Here is a 6,890-nt window from a genome sequence, read left to right on the forward strand (position 1 = left end):
GAATGATGTAAAAACGAGCGTTCTTGCTCATTTTGCTTCCGAGAAACATGCAAAACGGGACGGAAAACATAAAATTTTGCAATAATCTTGCGCCACCCTTGGCATCATTTTTCTAATTTCATAGATAAGCCGTAGTTACAGCTAGCAGATTTAACGGGTTGTTTTTGGAACCGTCTCATAAACCCGAAAAAGCTGTTCGCAACAGAAAACAAACAGCACAGAACCGATGCGACACCGTCGAGCATCTATCTAGCTGCAACCGTTTGCCAATTTAAACCGTTCTTTTTGGAACCGTCTCATAAAACCGAAACAGTTGGGCGCACTTCGAACCAGGTGCAACCGTTTGCCGATTAAAAGGTTGTTTTTAAAACCTTTTCATAAAACCGTAACGGCAGTTCGCACCAGCACAGAACCGATGCGACATTGCATATGAGCTAAGACCAACTAGAGAGGCTAAGAAATTCCATCACAGTTGAAATGTAAAATAATAAACGTTGTAAGCAGAATGTGCACCTGCATTTAAGCAAGCTTGCCATTTTTAGATATAAATTCGGTCACAGGATGAAATGAAAGTTAGTTATATACGCGTTGTAAGGTTGACATATTTTTTAAAAGTATTTTTTGGTGGTACCAAAATTAACTCAGGTAATACTTCGAACTCAGTAAAGAGCATCTGCAAAAAAATGATTTTTCAACGTTAATGCATTTTTAAATGAAAATTAGATTTTTGAACATTTTTGCAAATAAAGCGTATATTTTATTTAATCAGTTTTTATTTATATATTGTATCTAGTTTATTATCAGTTCCTTTGTTCTTTAAGCAGGTACTTCTGACCCATGTTTTGTTTTTTATTTTAGAATATTTCATTTTATCTAAGAGCTTTAGTTAAGAATTATTCTTTTAATAAACTAAATCATTATTTGCCAATACTATTTCTACCATCATCATCATTGCGCATGTTTAATGAAAATGTTTAAAAGTAACATGTTCCTTTTGGAACCACATCTTGGATTACCAACGTGAAACTGGAACGTTGAACCTTGTTACGGAAAATAACCGTTTATCCTTCCTCTACTCCTAACTACTAATCCTTCAGAGTCATGGAGTTTTGACCAAACAAGAAGAAACTGCAGCAGCATCGAGTTCAGATAACTATAAATCCATGCAGATAAATTTAAGAAAATGTAAGTTTTCTTGGCTGTCCTGCCACTTGCGGTATCTTCTACAGTTACGTTGTAAAACAAATCAATATTTAAACTACACAATCGAAATAACTGCATATGAGAATTCAACAATAATTGACACAATTTCCTGTCGATTAATATTGACAATGTTTGTTTTAATTTGCATTTTATTAACTTGAGCGAGGCAGCTTTGAATCGGTAATGCGGTTTTATGGGCAACGATTTCGGAATAACAATGAACGATTACGCGATAAATAACAACCCATTTTGGGTCGTAAATGGTAAATAACCATTGTAGTTGTATCTGCGACTTTTTATCGGAAACGGTATTAGGTTTGTTTAATTTGATTTTTGTGTATTTTTTATAAGATTATTTTAGCGACCTCGTTGGTTAAACCGATTATTTACCAGTTTGTTCAGTGTAAAAAAATAATTTTTCAACAAATGTGATATTTTCATCAAAATTGGACCTACACATATGAGTTGCGCTTTTGCTCTGTTACTGCGGCACTTTTCAAATATATTATATTTTTCATCAATTTTTGGCGAATTTTTGAAAACCAAAGTGAGCACTGTCTCAATGCACCTCATGTTGGTAGCCGGTCAATTTCCAAAATTTAATAGACGGGTAGAGATATTGTTTTTTTTTTAATGCCATTGGAGAAAGAAAATGCTGCTCTATTAGAGCAGCAATTTGCAAATTTGTAACAGTATTCGTCAATTTTAGAGAAATTTGTGAAAACCGGAATCAGGCTGTTCACAATGTAAATAAATCTTCTCTCAGATATTTCCAAAAATTTATCAGGCCCAACGGATGGCAGATAGAGACTTTGAGTCAGCGCCATTCTATAAAGGAATATTGCTCTATTTATGCGAGAGTTTGCAACTTTTTTAGATTTTTCGACAATTTCTGGGGAACTTTTGAAAACAAGAATCATTGTTCGCGGTGCAACTAAATCTTCTCCCGATCATTTCCGAAAATGTATCACATTCATCGGGTGGCAGATAGACACTTTTGTTCACCACCGTTGGATAGAGAAAAGGTTGGTCTATTAATATGAAAATTTGCAAATTTGTTAGATTTTTCGACAATTTTTGGCGAATTTTTTAAAACCAGAGTAAACACTGTCTCAATGCAGGTCACTCTTGTTCCCCGTCATTTCCGAAAATTAGTTATTAGCCGAAACGCCCAGTAGTAAAGGATTTTTCTTAATGCCATTCGATAGAGAAAATCTTCCTCTATTAATGCACCGATTTGCAAATTTGTTAAAATTTTCCTCAATTTTTGGCGAATTTTTGAAAACCAGGATCAACCGGTTCTCGATACAACTAAATCTTCTCTCCAGGTCATTTCCGTAGATTTATTAGAGGAAACTGACAGTAGAAATGAACTTTGGATTGAATTATTGCCATTTAAAAGAGGAAACTTTATTATTAATGCGGCAATTTGCAAATTAGTAAGTTTTTTCGGCGATTTTTGTTACTTTTTGAATTGAGTTCTAAAAACTGCTGATTTAATCGTCCGGACTTATCAAAAAAATTCAGTCAGTCAAAATGGATAGTAAGTAAGAAGACTAGAAAAAACGTTCTAAGAAGATTTTGTTGCAGGAATCAATTTAAGTAAATTTGTAATTTTTTTTTTCAATCTTGGGCAAATATTTGCATATGAGGACAGAAAGCATTTTATTCTTGTTTCTTTTAAAAAATTGTCAGTGAAAATTGGCAGTGACTTTAAATTGACGCCATTTAATCCATAAAAACTTGCTTAATTAATCCGATATTCCAATTTGTTGCATTTTTTTCTCATTTTTTGCCTGTATCTTCAGTGTGGATTCCTGCGTGTTTTTTGCGAGTGGAAATAATAAAAAAGACTTAAAAAAAGAGGAATATTTCAACAAAATAAGACCTGCACGAATGAGCTTTAAAGTGAAATGGGGAAGGTTTTGGCTGGCAAAGTTACAGGCAAAGAGTAGTTTTAATTTTGCAAAGAAAAAGTATCAAATTTAAGAAAAATGTCACACTATGGAAATGTTGCCCCTCTTTCATATAAAAATAATCCAAATATTCTGGAGGAGCACTTGAGGGATTCCCTCTAAATAGCCTAAGTTCAAATGACTCTCAAATAGAAGTAAGAAGAAGAAACTTTCGAAGGAAAAATCGAAGAACTTAACATACCAGATGAGTTAGTTCATACTGTCCCAAATCGTCTTTCAGGGACAATTCTCACTGTCCATATATTATTTTCCATTTGCCCGAAAATGGCATTTAAAAATTTCCAATTTTCTTATGAAACGGACCATTATATTAAACCGGAACAGTTTGTCATCAACGCTTCATAAAGTTTCTATTTACAGGATGCCTTCAAAGCGGAACAATTAGCATTTGAAGGCCAAGACTCCCTTGGGAAGGTTAGAAATTGGCATTTTGAGCCCCGTCAAATGCTCCGCTGAATTTAGGCCTCAAAGTGATTTAGACAGTCCAAACTTTTTTAATATCAAACTTTGACTAAAATCATTACCGAACAGGCGGATAAAGAACAGCTTGTTCCTGCCCTAAATGCAATGCATGTGGTGATTTAAATTCCCGTGCATTTACCACCAGGTATATGGAGCTGAAAGCTAAAGCGGCTTGGTTTCAAAGAACAATCCCATTTATTCTTGTCCATGGTAATCCATAGTCAGATATCGATATCGCTTGGTAAATAATACCGGCATTGAATTTCAAAATCGTCGGGGGTAGATCGGATATGCAGTGGATTTTCCGGAGTGTTGGGAAAATGCTCATCGATCAAAAAAATTAAGGCTTTGTTAGCGAGGACGTGAAACTGGAGAACAAACGATATAATATGTCTCTGTCGGCCAATGTTTTCCCAAGAACAAATATTAGGAGCGACCTTATTAGTTTGCCGGGACGATTTTTCACCGGACGCAAATGCTGGCAAATGCAAATCGAAAACGATTAAATACCAAGGCGAAAGCAAGGCATTTCGATCTATCGCTACTTGCTTCAATATTTGCATTTGACTCGAAGTAATCATATTTATGGGAAGATAAGGCCGGACCTCCCGTGGTAGCCGTAACACTTTATACGCCCGCTATCAAGTGAAATGTTAATGGTAGAACCGTTACACCTTTATGTGTTTATATGGACAGTGCCGGGGTTTTCAATCAATCAATGGACAAATGTTACCGGAAACATCCCGAAAGCCAATGTAGAGCTAGGGGGAAATTGTACGCCAATTTTTGGCTGGAACCGGAAAAGTCTCAAAACTTTACGTTAGCTAAGGTGCAACTGAAAAATTTTGCCTAGTAACTCCATTAAACCAGGATTGCTTTGAGCAAATCAGTGCGTCCATTAATTGGACCAAATTGGCACAAAACTACCATTAAATTGCCCAAATATATATCGAAATCTTGGAAACGTTGTGCGAGTAACAGTCACCTTAAAGTGACAATTTATCTCATTATCTTCGAAATTTTAGAGTATTTTGTCGACCAATTTCAATCTGGCTTCATAGGGAGTTGAAAAAGTCATGCTTAAAAAAATGGTTTTGTTACCAAAATCGACAAATACTTCACGAATAGGAGAACGAATCGGACTATCGATGTGAAAAATATGGTTAAGAAGCCACAAAACTTTTTTGAGGAATTTTTTCTTTACGCAAAAACGCTAAAGTTTTTCGTTAATTCATTGGGAGAAATAAATTTCTCGTGGATCAAATCATTAGAACCAACAACCTTTTGTTTATGTATTTTGTTTTCCCTTTCCTGCAATCATTAATTGAACCAAATTGGCATAACAATAGCTTTCGTTTGAAAGGGTGTTTGACTGACTATCGCCTTAAAGCAACAATTACTTCCACTATCTTAGAAATTTTAGAGTATTTTGTCAACCAATTTCAATCTGGCTTCATTCGGAGCCGCAAAAAATTGGTTTCATTTCCAAAATCAGCTTCCAACCTACTTCCACTAAGCAACTTCTAAATGGTAATTTCAAAGTCTGTGAGTGGCAAATCGGAAAACTGTAGGGAAGCTTTTTTCGACGAATTGGACTATCGACTTTGAGAAAAAATCACAAACCGGTTCAACATTTTTTCAGAATTTCTTCTCCTTGCGAAAACAGTGGACTTTTTCGTCTATTGGAGGCAGAAATGGATTTATCGGTTCCAAAGCGTTTGGAACATCAACAGTTTGCTGTTGATTTTCTTGTGATCAACACTTTGCTGCTCCTTTATACTTTCCTGCACTGTGCGCCTTTCAATTTCATCAAATTAATGAATTGAAAAATAAAAAAAAATAAAATAAAATATATCGACGGTACTGGTTTCAGTACCGATTTGCACGCACGTCGTAAATGAAACCGGGAATCGATCTCATTCGTACCGGAGTGGCCGAACCGTCGCAATTACCGTGAGATTTCTCACATTAATCTGCCCTAGAATTTTCTGGTCCGTTTTGATAAAACACGCCGTATGCGTTGTACAAGGTTCCAGTTTGCCTCTAGGGGGCGGCACGATTTACAAGATCCATTGCCCAACAGTTGGAAAAATGCGAAATTGTATGTGCCGCAAAACGCCAAAGGTTATATCTCACCCATGCATACCTAGGCTTTATGGGTTTGAGTGATGGTTTATGGTGTCGTTTTTTGGCATGCAGATGGGTGGGAACCGATCAGCATTATTCCATCTTAAGCCGATGTAATAGTCGGCATTTTCTAATTGCATAAAAGTCCACAACAAAATACTCGCATGATCAATTCATCCAGACTTAATAAACAAATGGCTGATTTTTGCGGGGTTTTCTTCATTACACGTGCTTTTTTTGATGCGGAACAGGTTTACGGAATCTCCTCTTATCCGCAATTTAGTAAGCAGTAAACTGCAGCCCAGCAGTTTACTTACTAAAACCATTGTCCCACCTCCATGTACAGCGGACACTTTCATCCCGAGCAGAACCTTCAGATTTAGGCAAAAATTGTACATGACCAAATTCTCTGAATTTAACTTTAACTCTATTCAGGGCGGATTTCATTAAAAAATGATCTTCTTCTACTTGATAACGTTTTCCATTATCAGACCCAACAGCGCAGCGAATTTCAATTTTTCCTCGTTCCGTTAACTTCCCCATTTCGAAAACAGCAAAAGTAAAAATTTCACATGTCATAAACAAACTGACTTCCAAGAGTTGCAGAAGACCAAGAAGTTCAGCTTCCATGTATCCACATGCAATTCCTCCACCAGCCTCAGGAGCATCTCCCTTGCACAACAATGGCGATATCATCCGCATACCATCCTTTATGGGCACACTTGCATCTGTTGCCAGTTGAATAAAATATGGAGGGATTTATTATTAGTTAATTAATCGATTCAGGCAAAAAGTCGTGCAGATTGAAACATTCGAAAATGAAAGGACAAAATACCGAAACGTACAAACGAAGCGAAAGAGGAGCATTAAAGGGCATCGGCACACTGTTGATTCTGTCATTAAGGCTGTGTTTGCAGAATTAATGGCGTCGGGCCGCCGACTGACGCCAATGGTCCAGACGCATATTTGGCGCCGCGACGCGAGTTTGGCCGGAAAACTGGGCCATACGGCTCAAATGTGCTGCCAAACTAGTCGAGTTCGGAGGCGACATTATTTTGATGGAATGCTAACGACTTTGAGGCCAAAATTCAATTCGGTTTCATCGGTTCTACATAGAAAATC

Source organism: Dendroctonus ponderosae, unplaced genomic scaffold (assembly GCF_020466585.1).
Source record: "Dendroctonus ponderosae isolate FM_Combo_2020 unplaced genomic scaffold, Dpon_F_20191213v2 Dpon_F_20191213_4, whole genome shotgun sequence".
Taxonomy (NCBI): Eukaryota; Metazoa; Arthropoda; class Insecta; order Coleoptera; family Curculionidae; genus Dendroctonus; species Dendroctonus ponderosae.